Source organism: Haliotis cracherodii, unplaced genomic scaffold, assembly GCF_022045235.1.
Source record: "Haliotis cracherodii isolate W230 unplaced genomic scaffold, xgHalCrac1.p SCAF_13, whole genome shotgun sequence".
In the NCBI taxonomy this organism is placed as follows: Eukaryota; Metazoa; Mollusca; class Gastropoda; order Lepetellida; family Haliotidae; genus Haliotis; species Haliotis cracherodii.
In genome coordinates this window covers 3,150,972-3,174,635 of record NW_027266268.1, presented here as the reverse complement: position 1 = coordinate 3,174,635, position 23,664 = coordinate 3,150,972, and the positions used below count along the sequence as shown (strand labels likewise).

The window sequence follows — 23,664 nt, the reverse complement described above, 5'->3', positions numbered from 1 at the left end:
ATGAATTTAAAAAATAAAAGTTTTTAGATCTAGTTCTAGTGACAATGTATGTCTCGCGTAAAGCATATTTTCCCGGCCCTTGCCCTCTAAAAGACTGATGGGCTATGCCACAGTCGGGTCAAGGTAAGAGCGGGTGGCACAACTATATGCATTTGCGGAATTGCGTTTGAGTCGTGGAAGATCATTCCAACAGATGTTAAAAAAACACTGACAATTTCGTTTTGTTATTCACAATATTATAAATCCTTGTGTTTTCCCCAGGGATATTACTACTTCGCAAATTCCCAACGTCCCATCCCCACAGGACAAAATGAGAGGATCCGAGCTAGAACGAGCTCTGTTGCAGCGCATGTGTTTACAGGCATCTACACCAGTCATTCAATGGTGATTCTCAGGATCTTAGGGTTGAACTGTTGGCAACAGAGTCGCAATATTTACTCAACAGCCATGTGAGAAATCTGGTCCGTGCCGTCCAAAAGGCACAGAAGATTTGAAAAGATGTGTATACGGGTAAGTGGGCGAATGTCACATTTATTACAGGTTTTGCCTAGTGGTTAAAGCGTTCGTCACGCCGAAGACCCGGGTTTGATTCCCGACATGGGTACAATATGTGAAGCCCATTTCCGTGATATTGCAGGAATATTGATAAAAGCCGCGTAAAACCATACTCACTCATTCAAGAGATAGGTACAAAATGTCCGATTGGGAAACGTTTGACTGTACTCCTTTCAAAAAGAATTTAGATACAGGTATAAAATGATCTGGTCATGCATGCACTGAAGTTGCCTGTCGGCAGCCTCCCTCAGGGTTGGTGTTGTGTAGGGGCGACACTCAAGATGGGGGCACCACTTGCACTACACCGTTGTAGATGTGGTGCTAAAGAAATTTCCAAACGCGGAACAGAAACTGGATTTCTGACAGCACAAGAAAAGGTAGCAGTGACATTGGGAGTTGAGGGTATGGAGAGGGTGGTGTGCTGGGTTGGGGTTGGGTCAAAGCCTTCTCACATTGCAGACAATCTGCAGAAACATGATCTTTATACTGAATATAGCTTTTAGCAGTATTCCAGCAATATCTCAGCAGAGAATACCAGAAATGGGCTTCACATGTTGTACTCATACAGGGAAATGAACCCGGGTCTTTGGTGTGAAGAGCGAACGATTTAACCACTAGGCTATCTCTCTCCCAGTATCAAATAAACATTCAAAAATATATTTCCATGAAGAGGAATTTTTAAGCAAGCTATCAACTAAACAAGGGTAATTCACTTGGTTCTTTCAGCTTCATTTACTGTTTAACAAGACCCCTAACTCCACACAATCCACAGTGTCAGACCATGAGGCTGCATGCACACATTTTATGGCACTTCAACTGACTGTGGTTTGTGATGCAGTTATAAAAGACTTTTCCTGACAAGTGACTTTGAGATAAAAATTATTCCAGATGTTTCTCTCTTTTTCTCTCACTCCAATTATAAAAATCAAGCATCATAGGTACAGAGCATGTTTCAAATCAGGGTATCAAATTCCCCAAAATTTCAACCGGCCTGAAAAATTGCAAAGTTTCCGACCATATAAAATGTTGCCAGTCTAGAATTTTCTAGAATAACGGAAAAAAGTAACAAAAGGGTTAACATAAGAATAGTATTGTTTAATTTACTAATAAGAACAAACTGGTGGATTGTCAACTCAGTAACTTTAACTCCAGACCAATTTTTCAAAAGAGACCATCCGTCAGCAAAATAGACTGTTTCGGCCTGTCGGGCAGGCAGGTATTTGAAACACTGGTAAAATCTACATGATTAGTAGGATTGGATATTGACAGAAGTTCTGTATTGCAATTTATTACCCATAGGGTTAGGTCTCGTCCATGAGACAAAGATGTGTTGCTTGCATCGCAACCAGTGGTGGACACACACGCTATTGATTTGTAAATTGACATTTAGGCATGTTCATGTGTTTTTATGAAATCACGCATTTTCCAAATTAAACAATTTGAACACTTACAGGAGTCCTTTATCTGATGCAAACCGAAATTGTTTCAGATTTGGTAAAAAACATAACTTTGCATTAACTCTTTTTCAATGTCACAGGAACTTTTGTTGTTCAGTATATAAATACTGAATAAATACAAAACATCTTTGCCGAGCAAGCATGCATGTGTGAACAGATTCACTAAGGCAGTAATATATATGTGAATTCAAAAAAATTGAAATTTGGTGAAACTAGAAGTAACTATAAGTCCCAATTTCGCCAGAAGTTCATTTGATATATGTAATCAATATATTTTTACTCTTTCCAAATAGTTTGTCATCAAACAAGAACTTGTATACAAGGAAGGATAATTTAGAAGTTTAGATATTTTCCTGGAGAGTACATTTGACCCCAAAACATATCATTCTCATTTTAATTAAGTTTAATATATGGAGTCTTCCAAGTTCACCATGTACCTTGAGATTTGGAGTACTTTTTCTGAATGATGTTTTAGAAAACAAAATAGGACACCTTCATTGTTTTTATGTCCCCATACTTCACATATGTAGAGAAGAACTGGGATAACGATTCTGTTGAAAAGCCACAACTGACATACAAGAGAATAAATTAAATTTTTGCCCTTAGCATAAAATATAGCTTTCTTTTGCTTTGTTATAGTGAATTCTGATTTTTTTATATAAGAAGTGCCAAGGTATTTATAGGAATCAACATTTTCCAAAAAATCATGACCAATTTTGAAAATATATTTTTAATCAGTTTGCCTAATATTAATATGTTAGTTTTGGTAATAATAATCTTAAGCCTTCAATGTTTACAATACTTATGAAATGCTTCTAACATCATTTGAAGATCATAATAATTTGTGGCTAATAACACTACATCTGCATACAATAATACAAATATTGTGATAAAACTTTCGATTCGATCAGCGATTGCATCTGGTTTTAGTTGGACCCCTTCACATGACTCCTGGACAAGGGCTGCTTTGTGATCATTTACAAAAATTGCAAATATCTCCTTGTCTTACTCCAGATTTACATGAAAATCTTGTACCCTCCCATACCCTCAACCTATACCCCACACCAACACCCTACACCCATACCCAACACCAACACCCTCCACCCATACCCAACACCAACACCCTCCACCCATACCCAACACCAACACCCTCCACCCATACCCAACACCAACACCCTCCACCCATACCCAACACCAACACCCTCCACCCATACCCAACACCAACACCCTCCACCCATACCCAACACCAACACCCTCCACCAACACCCAACACCAACACCCTCCACCCATACCCAACACCAACACCCTCCACCCATACCCAACACCAACACCCTCCACCCATACTCAACACCAACACCCTCCACCCACACCCTCCACCCATACCCAACACCAACACCCTCCACCCATACTCAACACCAACACCCTCCACCCATACCCAACACCAACACCCTCCACCCATACTCAACACCAACACCCTCCACCCACACCCTCCACCCATACCCAACACCAACACCCTCCACCCATACTCAACACCAACACCCTCCACCAACACCCTCCACCCATACCCAACACCAACACCCTCCACCCATACTCAACACCAACACCCTCCACCAAAACCCTCCACCCATACCCAACACCAACACCCTCCATCCACACCCTCCACCCATACCCTCCACCCACAACCTCCACCCACACCCTCCACCCACACCCTCCACCCATACCCTCCACCTATACCCTCCATCCATACCCTCCATCCATACCCTCCACCCACAACCTCCACCCACAACCTCCACCCACACCCTCCACCCATACCCTCCACCTATACCCTCCATCCATACCCTCCATCCATACCCTCCACCCACAACCTCCACCCACAACCTCCACCCACACCCTCCACCCATACCCTACACCTATACCCTCCATCCATACCCTCCACCCAAACCCTCCACCCACAACCTCCACCCACAACCTCCACCTATACCCTCCACCCACACCCTCCACCCACACCCTCCACCTATACCCTCCACCCACACCCTCCACCCATACCCTCCACCTATACCCTCCATCCATACCCTTCACCCAAACCCTCCACCCACAACCTCCACCCACAACCTCCACCTATACCCTCCACCCACACCCTCCACCCACACCCTCCACCCACACCCTCCACCTATACTCTCCACCCATACCCTCCACCCATACCCTCCACCCATACCCTCCATCCATACCCTCCACCCATACCCTCCACCCATACCCTCCACCTATACCCTCCACCCATACCCTCCACCTATACCCTCCACCCACACCCTCCACCTATACCCTCCACCTATACCCTCCACCCATACCCTCCACCTATACCCTCCACCCACACCCTCCACCTATACCCTCCACCCATACCCTCCACCTATACCCTCCACCCACACCCTCCACCTATACCCTCCACCCATACCCTCCACCCACAACCTCCACCTATACCCTCCACCCACACCCTCCACCCACACCCTCCACCCACACCCTCCACCCATACCCTCCACCCACACCCTCCACCCATACCCTCCACCCATACCCAACACCCATACCCAACACCAACACCCTCCACCCATACCCTCCACCCACACCCTCCACCCATACCCTCCACCCACACCCTCCACCCACACCCTCCACCCATACCCAACACCCATACCCAACACCCATACCCTCCACCCACACCCTCCACCCACACCCTCCACCCATACCCAACACCCAAACCCTCCACCCACAACCTCCACCCACAACCTCCACCCATACCCTCCACCCATACCCAACACCCAAACCCTCCACCCACAACCTCCACCCACAACCTCCACCCATACCCTCCACCCACACCCTCCACCCACACCCTCCACCCACACCCTCCACCCACACCCTCCACCCATACCCTCCACCCACACCCTCCACCCACACCCTCCACCCATACCCTCCACCCACACCCTCCACCCACACCCTCCACCCATACCCTCCAACCACACCCTCCACCCACACCCTCCACCCATACCCTCCACCCACACCCTCCACCCATACCCTCCACCCACACCCTCCACCCACACCCTCCACCCACACCCTCCACCCATGCCCCACACCAACACCCTACACCCATGCCCTCCACCCACACCCTCCACCCATGCCCCACACCAACACCCTACACCCACACCCTCCACCCACACCCTCCACCCATGCCCCACACCAACACCCTACGCCCATGCCCCACACCAACACCCTCCACCCATGCCCCACACCAACACCCTCCACCAATGCCCCACACCAACACCCTCCACCCACACCCTCCACCCACACCCTCGACCAACACCCTCCACCCATGCCCCACACCAACACCCTCCACCCATGCCCCACACCAACACCCTCCACCCACACCCTCCACCCACACCCTCCACCCAAACCCTCCACCAACACCCTCCACCCATGCCCCACACCAACACCCTCCACCCACACCCCACATCAACACCCTGTAGCCATACCCCACACCAACACCCTCCACCCACACCCTCCAGCCACACCCTCCACCCACACCCTCCACCCAAACCCTCCACCAACACCCTCCACCCATGCCCCACACCAACACCCTCCACCCACACCCCACATCAACACCCTGTAGCCATGCCCCACACCAACACCCTCCACCCATACCTCGCACCAACACCCTCCACCCACACCCTCGACCAACACCCTCCACCCATACCCTCCACCCCATCCCACACCAACACCCTCCACCCACACACCACACCAGCATCAACACCCTGTAGCCATACCCCACACCAACACCCTCCACCCATACCTCGCACCAACACCCTCCACCCACACCCTCGACCAACACCCTCCACCCATACCCTCCACCAACACCCTCCACCCACACCCCACACCAACATCCTCCACCCACACCACACACTAACACCCTCCACCCACACCCTCCAACCACACCCCACATCAACACCCTCCACCCATACCCAACACCGACACCCTCCACCAACACCCTCCACCCATGCCCCACACCAACACCCTCCACCCATACCCTAAGTAGTATAGGTAATGGGGGTTCTGGCTCACTTCCACTGAAGCCAGATTCATATACCTATACTGCTACTACAGATGGAATTTTTTATGCCAAAATGATTATGCGATTCAACGATAGTCATGAGATGTATTAAACGAAACATCAATATTAATTAATAATGAATAAAATTTACTATAGCCCACGAGGATATTGGAAAGGTATAGGAGCAATAAAAAAATTAGCCACCGCGGCTAAGGTATCTAAAGATGTGGCCAAGGATTGGTTAAAGAAACAAGCGATGTGGCAAATATATTTACCGGCACCGCGTTATATACCGAGGAAGAAGTTTGATATTTCTACAACGAATGAAGTTCATCAGGCTGACCTCTTGTTTCTTCCCCACGATAAGGTAAAACGCAAAACGTATAAATACGCTTTAACAGTAGTGGATGTGGCTAGTCGATACAAAGAGGCTGAGCCATTAACATCGAAAGAATCAACAGAGGTAGCTAATGCACTGAGCCGCGTATATAAACGCGGACCGCTAAAATGGCCTAAGCTATTTCAAGTAGATCCCGGTCGAGAGTTTATGGGATCGGTAACTAAACTGTTAACAAAGCATGACGTCAAAATCGTCCGTGGTGAAAGAGAGGCCCACCATAGTCAAGCTATCGTCAAAAGATTTAACCGGACTCTAGCGGAACGTTTGTTTGGCTATCAGTATGGGATCGAAATGAAATCCGAGCGATTGAGATCAACCGAATGGGTGACACGATTATCAGCCGTTGTATCAGCGCTGAATAATGAAGTGACGAGATTAATAGGGAAGAAACCATCCGATGCGATTAAAATGAAATCCGTGACTTCCGAATCTTCAGCACCGAGGAGAGGCAAAGAACTAAAACTTCCGGATAGAGTAAGGGTAAGATATTTATACCAGCCCGGTGAACTCGAAGGAGGCCTACGTCGCGCAACCGATCCCATATGGTCCCTTAAGACGTATAACATTAGTCGATTGGTTACGAAAGAAGGAGAGCCTATTCTTTATTATCTTCAAGATGGACCGGGCAGGGCATTTGTACGAGAAGAGTTGTTCATAGTTCCCGACGGTTTGGTATTACCACCATAACCATAAGCATAGGTAGTTACACCATCATTATCAATCCATCTCTTTGTATCTTAGGGGGATAATGATGTATTGTTCATTCTTAATCCATATATCCTATGATCGTAACTTCTTAAAGAGTTCATCTCGTGTTTGAACGTTCTACCGTTGAATAATGATTCTTTATACTGTTCGTGTTTGATATGCTTTTTTACCACATACTTCTTAACACCCTTAGCTTTTCTTATCTCTCCATTATCGGACTTTTTTATAGAATACATCTTAGGTCTTAATCCCACATACTCCGCTATAGGGGTCCCAGCACATTCATCCTTCATCTTACCTAACACCTTTTTATTTACTACGCTGTGCAGTGGATTATCTTTTGGGTAATCGCTCGTGTCGTACATATCTATTTTTTCTGCCATATCTTTATACACATCCTCGGTTTGTATTTCCATCAACAAAGAATCTGTGTCGGTATATAGCACCTTGCATCTATCGCCGTATTGCTTCTTAAGTTCGTTGTAATAAAAGTCATACATTAAGTGTTTTGACAAGTCGAGAATACTCATACCGACATACACCGGTCTGTTGAATTTTATATTACTTTTCTGCATATGCAACGCGGCTAAGTCGTTATCGAATATCTTGCTTCTGTTAAAAGCCGGACTGGCTATAAGTTTCCTGAGTCTTTCTTCCTCATTAGATCTGACTAATTTAACATCAACACGCTTCCTTAGATTCTCCATAGTTTTACCGAATACCGAGTTATTCATGAGCTTATATAGATTCTTTTCGAAATCGCTGGTGGCTATCTTTTTTAAATCTGTGTTCAACCTTATATAGGGCTCCATCCAAGGGCTTTGATCAAACTTTAGAACTCTGTGTATTTTCTTAAGTTTCATACCTAACGATAGATATAACTGGAGATTTCTGTAGTGAACTATATATTTTGTCTTATCCATCAAATTTGGTACGAGTTTTTCTACGTTAGCTAACCTACTATTACCCATCAAGGAGTGTTGATATTCCAACATCCAGTCTTTATTAACCATTAATCTTTCGGGAGCTAGCGGATAACTGTTATGGTCTTTATGTAAGGAACTCGGATATTCCAAGTCAACTTCTAGTATGTACCCTTTATTCTCATCGATATTATTGATATCATCGACCCATTCAAAACCACCCGTGGGTAAAGGTTGACTCATAGCCCATCCGTACAAATTGTTAGCGTCGAGATATAATATATGCGTGTCGGGTTTACTCGGATCGTATCCTTCCACTAATTTATTATTAGCCTTAGAATACCTTTTCGCTGCCATCGATATACCCCCTCTTAATCCTTTCTCAATAAACAAGTGCATATCGTAATCTGTGAGTAGTTTTAGTTCTACGCCGGTCTTCTTCAACAATGCATCCCACGATAGTCCGGGACTGGAATAGTACCATGCCGGGTCCAAGCCGTATTGTTTTAAACACGTCTTTCTAAATATCTCGAATATATCGGCGAGTAACAGTACATCCGTTTTTAAGTACAGATCGTGATAATCACCTAAATTCTTACAACCTAATTTATCCCAGACCGTCAGAGCGTGTTCATAATCGGCATCTGTTATTCTAGATTCCGTTAAGTTACTATAGAATGATTCGAGGGGTGGTAATTCAGTTTCTTCGAATCTAGACCAATCATCCATATATTCGTAAGGATATACACCTTTTCTCAGCAACAAATGACGAGTTATCTTATCGGTATATTGATTTGTTATCGCGAAGTCATCGGGATTGTTCGCATTAGCTAAATTGTCCAGGGAAGATAACAGAAACTGTACGGAGTCTATGAATCTAAGCCCATTACTTTGCTTTATTCTAGATTTCCCATCCTTGTCCCTATAATGTATAGGTTTAGTCAACGAGAACGAAATGTATTTTTCCATATTGTTAGGAATGCACGTTAAACCGCCGTCGGTCTTTGAGATAGCTTGCATAATGAGATGTGAATCATATCCTCTAAGGTTATGAAACACAACGGGGATGGGTATTGTTTGAGCATTCATTTTTAGTTTCAAGTTACACTCGTTATGCGCGGCTCCCCGATAATTACCCGTGACGTGACAATGATCTCTTACGGAATCCCCATCCAGGGGTTTATTACAAACGTGACAACTCGTTGACTTCTTGTGGGCCCTCCAATCATCTATCGTCATACACATGGGTTTCTTACACGATAATTTTTCCCTGATTATTCTCTCTTCATTTTGTAAATATTCTAGGACCTCTGTAAATCACGGGAGTGTTTGTTTTCACATCATACCTTACAACTATATATCCGAACCCACAAGGAATATGTTCTTGAATTTTGTACGTAAAACTACTATCATTATTGCTTTGGTTGGTATTTTCTATGGTTTTGATAAGTGCTTCGAAGTCGGCGTAAATTACGTACGGTACTGGCATTTGATTACAATAATGTTCAAATTTTAATATATTTTTCCCCTCTTTAGGCATATCGATCCTGATAGCATTCTGTCCAACACCTCTACAGTCTTCTTTATGCGCTTCTAATAGATCTTGTCTACTGTACCCATGCAGGCATCTTTCGCAGAAATATTTCTTTTCCTTATGTTTTGTTTGATGGTATAACACCCTGTTTAAACTCTTTATCCACGTATAATGATATTTACCATCTTTTTCGATCAGAAATGAATTGATTCTGGGAATATGTTCCGGAGCGGAGCTTATCCTGTGTACAACAATTCCTTTAGAATGTCCGAAAACATTTATAGCTAAATTATTTTGCTTTTCCACCTTATCAATTTGCGATATTGGTGTAGGTTCGTCTATACCATCGAAGTTGAGTCCATCGTTTTGGGGATAGCTAGAAGGTCTATCCGGATTTTTGTCTACGGGGAACAATGCAGATCTTATCATCATTCTTAAACAATCATCGGATTTATTTTTTACGTTAATTATTGCTTTTTTCTTCTTATAATACGGGGGTAAATCTATATAAGATCCACCTTTGAAAGGCATGTAATTTGCTATATCTAAATATAAACTATCGATTCTATCCACACCCCAACCCGAACCTCTATTAGTCCAGCGTTCTAAAGTTTCCTGTATCCTCTGAATTGATGTATCTAATGATGCGTCTATACTATCGGATTCGGTTATAACTTCTTGATTGCTTCGGAAATATGGTTCGGTATATTCGACGCTATCGTCTGCGTTACTTTTACTCAATGACATTTTAATCGTCAGCTGGTATTTTATACTTTGTAAATCATCTAATTCCTCGTTAATTTTACTCCATATGATGGGCTTAATATCGTTAACATCCATGTTGGAATTAATATCCATCTTCCAATCTCTTAGATATTTACCAACGCCGGCGGATGTGGGTACAAATATTAATTCTTGTTGTTGTTGAATATCATCCTCGTCTTGTTCTTGTTGATTATTATCAACATCATTATTATTATCTAGTAAAGCGATCAATTCAGCTCTTCTCATTCGAGAATAACCTCTCAGCCCACTGTTTCTCGCTCGAACTTTGAGTTCTCTAACAGTCTGGGGTGGTCTGTTGTATTCCAAACCGAGTAAGGTAATCAATTCAGCTTTTCTCATACGAGAATATCCACGTAGGCCACTTTGCTTTGCCATAGCCTTCAACTCTCTGACAAAAACCATTGTGGTTGAATGGTATATACAAAATGATTCATTTGTCTAAATGGTTGTTTTTCATATATAAATACGTATTCTCCCCAACCTATTCCTCTCATTGATGTAATCTCTCTTCCTAGCATAAATAATCTGCAGAACAAACGTAATTTTTAAAACCCTTTCTGATGTTATAAGCGTGAGTGCCACAGTAAATACCCACCGATGGCTTCTGACATTGAATCGATTTCCCCATGAGTGTATATTTGCATAGATTCATGGTTATACACATATCATATCATTTGTCTAAAAGGTAAATCACATCTACACTATTGTATAGCTGAAAATCAATAGAGCAGTCAATCCCATAATCACAAATGTGACCTCGCGGTTCTTTTGTTCCTCTGACGGTGTATAAAACTGACCCATTGTTGGTATCGGTATTGGGTCGAGTTTTTTCCCATAAACGAGGTAGTATTCGTGCATGGCAGATTCGACATCCTCAAACGTTTGAATTGAATGTCCTTCCTTAATCAGTTGTTCATGAATAAAGTCTAATCTCTTCATTCTCTGCTGCGTATATTGTAACTGGGCTGCTTGGAATTGTTCTAAAGCTTCGTCATGTCGTTTACGCTCCTCTTCAACTTCTTTAGCGTTTGATTCCCTCATACTGGAAAATAAATAATTACTCCCCGAAAAAGCTTGAGCATTAACAACAGCTCCGCCGACCATCATCGCAATTGATGCCATCTTCAATAATATAAAATATTCAAATGTTTAATTACTTCATTATGTCTTCCGGGATAAGTCCTTGTTTGATGAGCATATCCTTCGTTGCCATTGCTAATCCAATATCTAGAACCATCATACCTATATCAAATCCATTAAAATCTAGCTTGGGAGGTGTGGCTTTAGTAATCATTTTAGCCATACGGGCATAGCCAATGGCCAAGCCGGTGACCACCGCTGAATGATACGTCGCGTTTACCAACATTTTACCGTCTGTAACTGGAGTAGTCATGCTTCTTATAGCATTATATGAGGACTAACCTCTAATTGAACTTGTTGTTGCGGCGGGGGTGACGTTTTCTCTTCTCCGGTCTTATAAAAGAACCATACAGCCGCTATACCAGCAACTCCTACTAGTGCCCATGTTTTAATCGGATTTGAATTATTTATTAATTTTGCTTTGCGCGCCAGCCCTCCCTTTCTTCCTGCAGCTATTTTTTTTGGGTTCTTAGTAACTCTGGGTTGTTTTTTTGTTTTCTTGTGGTTACGTACACGTTCGCTTTCAACCATGGTAAAGTTGCCTTTTGTTGGAGAATATTGCTCCCTACAATGTCGGTTTCAAATCACTTGTGGTGCATCCTCATTCACATCCTCATTCACTCGTTGTTTCGCAATCTGTTGTGGTTGCGCAATCTGTTGTGGTGTCACCTGTTGTGATTGTGTTTCCACAATCTCCATTTATATTATTAAGTGGGCACGTATGTTTAAATTGACAATACCTAGCCGTTATTAAAGCTGTGGTGAGTGGAGCTAAGAACATTCCGAATCTATGATAAAACTCACAGCTCACTGCACTTATAGCGTGTTCGATGAATGGGTCTTTCTCTAGAGATTCGCATAAATACATGCGATGTTCTGGGATGGGGAGAAACGTACTAGCTACGACTGTGTATAGTTGTAATATAGAAGACCCTATCGTTTTAGTCATTGTAGCTCCCAGTCTAGACTCGTAACGCGCGTACAGTTTTTTAATCTCTTCGTCGGTCATGTTATCAATTTTTTCGATGGTATAATTTTCTCCCAAATAGTGGGAACATTTTCCACCGGCTACCAAAGCCGCGAGTCTTTCTCTATGTTTATCTGTAACTACTTCAGCATGTTGATCAGATTCTTTGAGCATTTGTTCGATGAGTTCGTCGCATTCCATAATGTAATACCTAAGGAGATATTTAAGTCTAACATAATATAATATGACGTATCCAATACATCCCGTAATAATGAACTGTTGCGAAAGAATGATGATTTCGAACCACATTTTATGTAATATTAACCGCTAATGTTCAATTTGCTACATTTTTGCTACATTTTGCTACATTTTGCTATAATTTTGCTATAATTTTGCTACATTTTGCTAAGCAATTGCATAAGCAGCTGGTTGATCGGTTTTTAATACGAGTTTACAGTGCTTCGTTGCCGCTAACACTTTTCTGACTTTATCTCGTTGACCCTTGGTATAAATGACATCATTTTCGCGTAAACATTCCTCGAATGAATCTTGGTCTTTGCAATGAAACAGTGCTACCCATTTGGTCTGCTCTCTGAGATCTTTCAGGACAGAGATGTATTTTTGAGTAAGTACCCAAACGCTATGTTGAGTATGCCTTCCGGAGAATGCTAAATACGAAAGCATATCTTTCTTTTTTGTTAGTTCTTTACTAGCGCTGCAGTCGTCTATTACGAAAAGGGTTGATTCTCCTTTGTATTTTTCGTGACATACTCAGAGACAGTCTTGTAAACGATCGCCTGGATCGACTCTGTGTACCCCGTCGTCATTCATTACCCAATCTCTCGATAAGTATGTTTTATTAACGCTTATAGTCAGGCACAGAATAATAATATGATCGAAAACGTCCCGATAATGACTTTGTAAAATATCTAGAATAAAAGCTGTTTTTCCACAGCCCGTTTGCCCGCATATGATAGCGCAGTGAGGATCTTTAGGTAAAAGATTATCAATAGATTGCTTGCACGAATCTCCCATTCTGTATATTATGTTGCGCATCCATAATCACGTACAAATATATGTTTAATTTACCAGCCGATTCCTGGAGCTTCGTTATCTGTATGGTGACACCCTCGCTAGCATTTTCTATTCTCCTCCCACTGCCGTGTAGTTGGTCATCGTCCGTTGTTCGCATGTCGAGCCATAGCGCGTACTTCGTGGTGAGGTATTCACCCATCGATACACTCCCGAGAGACAGATCTTTCACGACCGCATTAACTTCCGGGGAACGTTTTATAGAAGGAAGTTTTTTAATCTCATCCCACTGGTGATACGCTAGCATTCCTTGGTTATATAGTTGATTAGGAACGCCCTCGATAGTCAATTCTACTTTCGTAATCTTGGGATTGTAGAACTTCTCGGTATATCTTTTAAACGCATCGGACGGGTCCTCGAACAACATTAAAATACCCTTCAACGACCTCGTGGGGACGTTTAGATTGATATTCCACATCGTATCTTTTTTGTCCCTCGTGATCTTTCGGTGTCGCAGCACGCGGTCGTACAAAATGGCTAAACTTCCCGAATACTGGTTACTCGAGCGAGATATTGTCAATGGAATAGCTAGCATCTTCAGCAGCTCTGATTACTCTACCGTAGTCGTTAAAAGTGAGTTCGTATTCTAACCTATCACCTAGGGATGCTTGATAAAAGGGCATGTGGGAATCTAGTAATTCAAAGTCTAGGGGAATATAGAATCAGTTACCTAATGCGTCGGCAACGGCCTGATCTTTTACGACAGTACCATCACCACTAGAAGCATCTACGCGCAGTCTCAATGTGTTCTTATTACAAATACCTTGGTACTGTAAGTTTTCCCGCTCTTTATCCGTTCTCCAGAGATCCATGTTACAATAGTATACAGCGATTTTCTTAACGATAGCACGACCTAAGTTCTGAACGGGCTCCCTGTTAACGTCGGTAGAAGTCAAAATAATCGTAAATGCTAGTCGGACAGTTCCCGGAACTAACACATCGTGTGCGCCGAGATTAGGAAAGCGAACCAGAAGCGTTTGATTCTGATCGATGGTACTAGGGTTATTAGTTATAGTAACAGACTGACGAATTGCCTTGACCCCTAATGGATCTCGAAGTCTACGTTGTGGGTTTAACTTGCGTCCGTATTGCGAAGACATTGTTATATTGAAAACATGTACCCTATGTTTAATATAAAAATGACTGATTTTGATATTAATGACTTAGATCTAAGTACCTTTGATGACTTTGATAACCCAAGTGAAGATACTGATGAAACCAACTTTGGTGGCACGAATCTTAACGATGAAATTTTACAATCAACCGTCAATGATTATTACGATTCCTTTAAAGATGATAACCCAATAGGCCGTGACTATTCAAAGTTTACGATAGATAGTAAAGGAATATTGTGACTGCGTGACTCTCCGGATATTGATCTTATGCATTCTCGTACTCGTAAGCCCCTAGCCTTGGCTACGATAGTCACTAAACACGGCATCGGCACTGTTTGTGATAAATTAGGTTTTGTCGACTACCGACGACTTTCCGCGAAGACTACTAAGGCTCTTCAGACTATGAGGAAAGAACTCGTTAATACAGATGATTTTGAAGCAGCCTCGATGGTGGCCTCGAACGGACTCGGAGAAATCTTGGATACCTATTACGATAATTCCACGTTACAGGTACCACCATATTCAGAGTTCAGTATTAGGGAATTATGAGGTCTTGACAAGGCAATGCGAACTATGCGGGGAGAACTGATAAATAATATAGCCAAGCTATCCGAAATAGACAAGCGTATAGCTTACGAGAAAACAAAACTCGAATAGGCGGGCGATGAGTTCAGTAGACGCCGCGTAGCGGAAAGATTGCGTAACTTAGAAGACGAAAGATCGGCCCGCCTCGAAGCAGCTTCCAGTAATAGAAAGGCACTTCGTTCGCAAATCAGTCGTATTCGAGAAACTATCGATCAAGTCCTCAACGATGATACTACACTGGCCGATAAAATTAAAACATTGTTCAGAGAACAGGGAATAACAATTGCCAGTATTTTAACCGCGTTGGGATTTATTATATCGACTTTGACTCTCTCGTTAACAGGTGGTAGCGGCGGATCACCGCCTAACGATAAAAACGGTATAAAAGAGTGGATAAAAAAGCATTTAAAAGCATTGTGTTCAGCACTGGGAAAGCTAGCTGAGAAAGCCGCGGCTGCACTTCCCGGTATAATAGGGAGTGTTGTTTCCTGGCTATTGAATTTATTAGCTAAGACCACCACTTGGCTTAGTCAAAACTTGTGGGGGTTGATCGTAGCAATTGCAGGGCTGTTGTACTTATTCGCTAAGAACTATTTAACCACCAAATCATGAGTAAACCAACCGAGACTCCACCCACTACAAGCGCTGTTTTTTCATCGATATGTTGTTGATTTTTAGCCGCAATATGCGGTGACACTTGTGCATCAGTAGATGGTTGAGCGATAGTTGGTCTTTGTGGCTTGACTATTCCCTTTTCGCCCGTGATCGTTTGCGTTATTAATTCAACGTTCATATCTGAATTTATACCTGGTTTTTGTTGATCGGTAGCGATAACAATTTTATTATTATAGCCTATCACTTGACCGATCTTAAGTTCCATATTACTCGGAGACATGTATAGTCCCGGTGCATAAACGTAGTCCACTTTGGATTGAGCGTACTGTAATGCATCTTGAAAACGCTTTATAGACCATGGTATGTCAACTGGTGAATTAATGGCGTCCTCCACGTTTGAGACAAACTGTTTTTGCGCATCGAGCACCGTCCCATAACCGATAATGAACGTTCGTGTTTGCGATTGCGCTCCGAGAATTGCCCATACATAAGTTCTTATCGATTCATTAACTCTTACAAATCCTGGGTTAGTAAAATTATTTTCCGTTTTATCATTAAGAAATTCATTCCAAGCGTCTCCAGGTGGTTGCTCAACCTTTGGATGGTGAAAGCAACACCACCCTTAAAGTTCATACGATCATCTCTCCACTCGTTACTTGAGAGAGCAAAGCTCGGAAGGAGCCGACCCCTTTTCAGTAAATCATCGCTGACTTCTTTAACAGAGTGTGCACCAGCGTATGAAATACCTAGACCATGGTTAACTCCAGTCAGACGCCAATCTTTACTCGTAGAAACATTAAATTCATTACAAATACGTTCGAATGCCTTCTTATCGTACTGATTATTTGTGGAATTCCACGCTCGATCCTGCGGTAATGGAGCACTAATTTCTTTAAGTATACGTCTAATCTGATAGTACACGTGAAATGACATAACAGACTTATTCAGTTCAAATCCTGGAGCGTAAAGAGATACGCCACATCCCGTTGTGGCACACCATATGGCAAAGTTTAACTGATTCTGCCAAAATTGCATCGGATTGTGAAACCAATCGTGCACCTTTTTATCGCTAGTTGCCGTGACCCTGTAATTTTCAAAGATATCGGGGAATTTAACTAAAAATTCAGCACCAGAGGCAGTTACTATAATCGATTGATTAGTAATGTATCTCGATTTCATATTTAAGTTATGATATAGTATCATTGTATATTTAATATGTATGTTACAGTCCCGGGAATAACAAATGGCCAGTCTATTCAACTGCTTCATACTATCGATAACTCGGATGGACAGCTCGAAGTAGCTCTATGCGATGCAACGTATTACCCACGGTGGATCAATATAAGTGCTGCGAAAAATAAGGTGGAAACGTTTTATAAAGACGGCCACAATGATTTTTACACAACCTTTCATATACCTGATGGGTATTACAGCGTAAGCTCACTCAACGATGAAATTTTTAAGTCTTATGGAGTTAGTCTCACACAAAATGAGTCAAATGGGAAAGTGAAAATATACACTGGAGAAAAAAGAGTAACTCTTTACGAGAACTTAGCAAGTACACTTGGATGGAGAGGAAAAACAAAAATAATACCACCCAATAAAACACGACAGGGAGATACATAACCCGATTTAGTTCCCTATAAAGAGTTGTTCATCCATCTTGATCAAATCAGCACGACGGATAATATTCAACTCGAAAGTCCTTCAACTCTGCTCAGATGTGTTCCAGTTAAAAATGAAAAATACAATAGCGGTAGAACGGAATCTTTTTCAACATTACAATATAAAAAATTAAAGCGGGGTATTATTTCAGGCCTTAAAATTTCTGTATTAGATGTAAAACACCAACCTGTGCATATAGGATACTTAAGTGTAACACTCCATATTATAAATAATGGCTGATTCCATATTTAAGTTATGATATAGTATCATTGTATATTTGATATGTATGTTACAATCCCTGGAATAACAAATGGTCAGTCTATTCAACTGCTTCGTACTATCGATAACTCGGATGGACAACTCGAAGTAGCTCTATGCGATGTAACGTATTACCCGAGGTGGACCAATATAAATGCTACGAGAGGTTATAATAATGAGACAGAAATAAATGGTCAAAAATACATTATACCTGATGGATATTACAGCGTATGCTCACTCAATGATGAATTTTTTAAGCCTAATGGAATTAGTCTAACACAAAATGAGTCAAATGGGTTACTGATTTTAAACGCTGGAAAAAAGGATGTAAAGCTTTACAGGAACTTAGCATCCACACTTGGATGGGGAGGAGAAATAACTGTAATCAAGACATCAGATCAGGGACTCAATTTACCCGATTTAGTTCCCTATAAAGAGTTGTGCATCCATCTTGATGAAATAAGTACAACGGATAATATTCAACAAGAAAGTCCTTCAACTCTACTCAGAAGTGTTCCAGTGAAAGATGAAAATACAATAGCGGTAGAACGGAATCTTTCTCAACATTACAATATAAAAAATTAAAGCGGGGTATTATTTCAGACCTCAAAATTTCTGTATTAGATGTAAAACACTAACCTGTACATATAGGATACTTAAGTGTAACACTCCATATTATAAATAATGGTTAATGCATCAGGCCCTGGAACGATAAGACAATGTAATACAATTGCGCTTTCCGATCTCGGAGACACAGAAGGATTCGGTAAACCCGGTACCAATGGTAAGTTATACGCTTTACACTTACACGATAATGTATACAAGTGGAAAGAAGTTACATTCACGGGTAATCTAGAAGATTTAAGCGATGTCGACGTTAGTAGACTCCTTAAAACCACTCCGTACAATATTATTTACAACAGTGAGAATAAATGAACTATGGTCGAAGCAAACATCAAGTGGTTACTGAATATCGTCATTACCCCACCTTATGCGATGATGGGTAAGGGACATAATTTAACTAAGATAATAAATAGTGGCATCGATACTCGCGGCCTATATCCCGTCAAAACGAAAAAGTGTGTTAGTCACTCCCCTGCCAGAAAAACCAGGTCATATGTTACATAGTCGTCCGGCAATCCAAAATGTTAGTTTAAATTTGGTTACAGAATTCGATGATATTAAAGTTAACTTGAGTGCAATACCTAATATTTCTATGCTTATTATTGAAGTCTTGTTCGGAGATGCACCGGTAGATGCCTTCGAAATATTACCAGGTCTATCGATTAAATGGCTCAAGAAACACGAGCGTCAACGTTGCAGTATTATTCATGTCGGAGCATTACCCGTTGCAACCCTCGAGGGGGTTCAAATTATTAAAAGTGACAGAATTTCTCTTTCTAAGATATTCTTATATATATATTCTTATATATTCTTATATACATTTGATAAGGTTGATGTATACTATCAAAACATTTAAGCAAGACCAATTAAAGACTATTATATATTCGTAATATACACTATGAGTTTATATCCGGCGCTCGATGTAAAGATGGAAACTGTTGACGGATTTCGATTACATCAAATAAGCGACATAAAACATTGAATAGAAAAGGATAGGGAGTTGAGACTTGGATTGTATAAAAAGTATCGCAGAGCCGTGAATGCTCTGGACGGAGTTGACACCGCTCTTGTAGTAGCTGGCATGGGACTCGGTGTAGCCGGTGTCGGTTTACTATCAACTATAATCGCCGCGCCTATCGTGCTCGGCATGGAAATAACCGCCGGAGTCTCGGGACTGGCAGGAATAGCGATAAAATTCATTTCTCGTAGGTTGCAAAAGAAAGCATTAAAACACGATAGTATTCGGATACTCGCCGAAGCAAAGTTGAACAGCATTGAGGATCATATTTCGACAGCAATGGCCGATTGTAAGATATCTGAGGATGAGTTTCGTTTAGTGCTGTCGGAACTCACCAAATACAACGAAATGAAGCAGGAGATTTGATCAAATTTTCGTAAGATCCATGGTATTAGCGAAGACGAGAAAAAAAAGTTCTTGAACAGGGGAGGCAACAAGCGCGTCAATTGTTCCGTGCCAAAACCAAAGAACTGGTTGGAGATTAAAAATAAATTGCTTACTATCGTGTGATTACATTTAGACAAATGCTTACATAAATATATATAATAATGGAAAAAACTATTAAATGGAGAGAATTATCACAAGGTTTTTATTATATCAGTGATGTCAAACCAACCAAATACGGTAATCAATTGTTTCTTATCAATTTACAAGAAGAGTGTAGTTATATAGCCTGGTCTCCTAGTAAAATGAACGAAGAACTTAATAAAAATGTTGAATATCGCTTTATCGATAAAAATAATGAAGAATATTTTTATTACCATTTAGACTCATCTAAAGCAATGATTGGCCCCAGGTATTGGTGAGCTAGAGCCATGACTATCGTTGAATCGCATAATCATTTTGGCATAAAAAATTCCATCTGTAGTAGCAGTATAGGTATATGAATCTGGCTCCAGTGGAAGTGAGCCAGAACCCCCATTACCTATACTACTCCCTAGACCAACACCCTCCACCCATGCCCCACACCAACACCCTCCACCCATGCCCCACACCAACACCCTCCACCCATACCCTAGACCAACACCCTCCACCCACACCCTCGACCAACACCCTCCACCCATGCCCCACACTAACAGCCTCCACCCATGCCCCACACCAACACCCACCACCCATACCCCGCACCAACATCTCCACCCATACCCAACACCAACACCCTCCACCCATACCCACACCAACACCCTCCACCAACACCCTCCACCCACACCATCCACCCATGCCCCACACCAACACCGTCCACTCCTACCCCACACCAACACCCTCCACCCGTACCCCATGTACACGAACACCCTCCACCTGTACCCCACGTACACCAACACCCTCCACCATATCCATCACCAGACTCATCACCCATTCCCTCCGCCACCTGTACCCTCCAGTTATACCGGCCACACAATAGCCACAACACATCGCTCCCCATCTGTCATCTCAGGACCTAAGCCAGCTTGATACAGGAAAAACCAGTACTGAATTACTTAAACTTAAACATCTTTCCCTTTATTCAAACCTTCGTAAGAGGTATGTCATGAAAGTATATCTAGACATGTTTACATAAGTGTGTTAAGCACCTCTGTTCCCAATAGGCTCTGTATGTATAGAGGTAGCCGTGCAATGAGTACCTGTTGCTGTTGTGCTATGTACAATGGATCGCTGAAATAAACGGGACTGCTACCAACCAGTCATGGTCTGTTTCATTTCAGCTGCGACACTGTCACCCCAGTAGGTGAAGAAGACAGTCCCTTATTGACCACCAGACCTGTACCCTGTCTACTCACTGTCCAGTCATAACAGGTAGGTGAAGATTTCACTGTTTAATAACTTGGGGAACTGATCATCTGATAACTGGTGTACATGTCCAGACTGGCAGCTATCAACGATTTCTTTGTATGGCTCACAGAACAGGTTAACCTTGGTCATGCTGAAGCTATGCCTGGAACACATGATGTACACACCGACTAATGGGGTGTTGTGTCTATCAAACTGCAGGGATTACAGCGACTGAAATGTATTTTTCTTTCTAGTGTGCCACAGGGAACTCCCTAAGATGTTTCGGTCTACCATTTGGAATTTTAGTGGCCAACGAGAAGAATTTTGATCAATAAACTAATAGGTTATTTGAAATGTCTGTTGTCACGCTTTAATACTTGTACACATCCAATGTCGCACACTCGTCAGTATGGTCATGACATTGGTCATGAAAGTATCATATCAAATATTTACTGAAAGATATCAAATTCAGGGTTTTACCTTGACCTACAGAACTAGGGGTGATTACTATTTTGAAGGGAGCTTACAGGAAATATGAGGGTAAGGTCACGTGAAGAAATAATGGAGTGTGCTGTACTGTGACAATTAATAATTATTTGAATTACAGAAAGTTTATATTTCTTGTCAAGAATTTTGTACAATGAAAATTATTGTCTGTCACTTTTCTGTGTCTCGTAAAACCACAAAATGTCTGAATTAATGGGAGAGAGAATTTATGGATGTGATCAGCTTCTTTATTAAGAGGAACACAACGTTTCGGGGTAAGTGCTTACTCCTTTATCATGTGAATTCACCTGATGAAGGAGTAAGCATGTACTCAGAAATGTTGTGTTCCTCATGATAAAGAAGCTGATATCCATAAACTCTCTCTTTTGTCTACCACTCTAGGCATGCTGACAATGAATGCCCAATTAGTGAAAAATTTTTCAGAAGAAATAATATATTATAATTGATGAATTATATCAAAATATTATTATATATTATAATGTTGTGTGTGCGTTTTATGTTGTTTTTCGTAACCTAAGTATACTTTAAGCATGTTTATCCATTGTGTTGCTTGTCAGGATGTTAACATTGATGCCCCAATGTTCTGGGGAAATATTTCCATCAAACGGGTTTGACAAGCTGGCTGGCACATCATGGTATTGTGAGATGTACGAGGCTGAAAGGCTTGGGTAGTTAGACTGGCGGACCATGTTGCCGGGGGATGCTCACCTGCTTCAACACTGACCACTGTCACCAGAAACACTGTGTTTTATTTTTTACATATTATTTTATTATTTTTACATGTTATATTTTTTACATATTTATCAGTTAGCTTAAGTCGGTTGAAATCAAATAGATTTGTAGCTGAATAGTTTGTGTTTTGTTTGGGATATAGTTGTCAGTCAGGCCTAGTTGGAGTGATTGCTAATTCTGTATGGAGTGCAAGATGTTTGTGAATAGTTGACATGGATGTGTATTTGAGTTCTCTGTATTCAGGTGTTTCCAATGGTCAAAGGCTACATATATATACATTCACTGGGTTGGTCATTGTTATACCCCGTCACAAAGTGGGGTGGGAACATAGGAAAAGAGTTTATCCTTCTGGCCATCTGTCCCGTTTCTCAAAGTGGACAAATTTTCTTAAAAGTTACTGAAGTCAGAGAAATGAAATTATACACACTGATGTAACGGGTCATGATCCCAAATGAGTTCGAAAATTGTGAGTGCGTGTTATTGACCTTTCTTTTCATGCTTTTCAACTTAGTGTCTACTGCATGGAATGAAGACAAGTGTTCTCAGGAACTACTGAAGTTACATAAATGACAGTAATCTCATTAAAATCTGATCTTAGTTCTTGCTACCGCTTAACAAAGATCTGAAGACATCCCATTACAGGTCACGTCAAACCGGCCTTCACAAACTTTGACCGACCAATGGAATGACCAATCAGAAGGCAGCTTTCTCGTGCTTTACGACACAAATTTCAAATTGGCGACTACACTTTGAAACATATTTTGACAAATTCTCGATTACAAATTGAAATCTGAACAAAACACATTCTGGAATGGCTAATAGATGGTCTAGATTGTGTGGATTCAGTCTTTAAACCCGTACCTATCATTTGGAATACCCCATATTAAAGTTTTCGAGATTGCATGATTAGAAATCACATTCCGACTGTCACTTTCATAATCTGGTAAGCGACGCAATGATTGGTCGGATAAAAGGTCGTTCTGACGTGACCCCTAATGGGTTGTCTTCAGATCTTTGTTTAGCAGTAGCGAGAACTAAGGTCTGATTTTAATGAGATTGATCTAAAAGATACTGAGTTTGAAAATTGGTCACATCAATTTTTTTTACAGAGTTATGTGCCTTGATC

General features: G+C 41.8%; 2 protein-coding genes across 5 annotated transcripts in view; one reads left to right on the top strand and one right to left on the bottom strand.

Moving 5' to 3' along the window:
• Window positions 1-23,664, bottom strand: part of LOC139459513 (coiled-coil-helix-coiled-coil-helix domain-containing protein 5-like) — a 433,260-nt gene that overhangs the window by 263,141 nt on the left and 146,455 nt on the right. The window lies entirely within an intron of this gene.
• Window positions 21,132-23,664, top strand: part of LOC139459512 (uncharacterized) — a 177,332-nt gene continuing 174,799 nt past the window's right edge. For all 4 annotated transcript variants that reach the window (XM_071241015.1, XM_071241018.1, XM_071241017.1 and 1 more), the window contains exon 1: window positions 21,132-21,323. The gene's annotated coding sequence lies outside the window, so the exon portion shown is untranslated. The remainder of the gene's footprint in view (window positions 21,324-23,664) is intronic.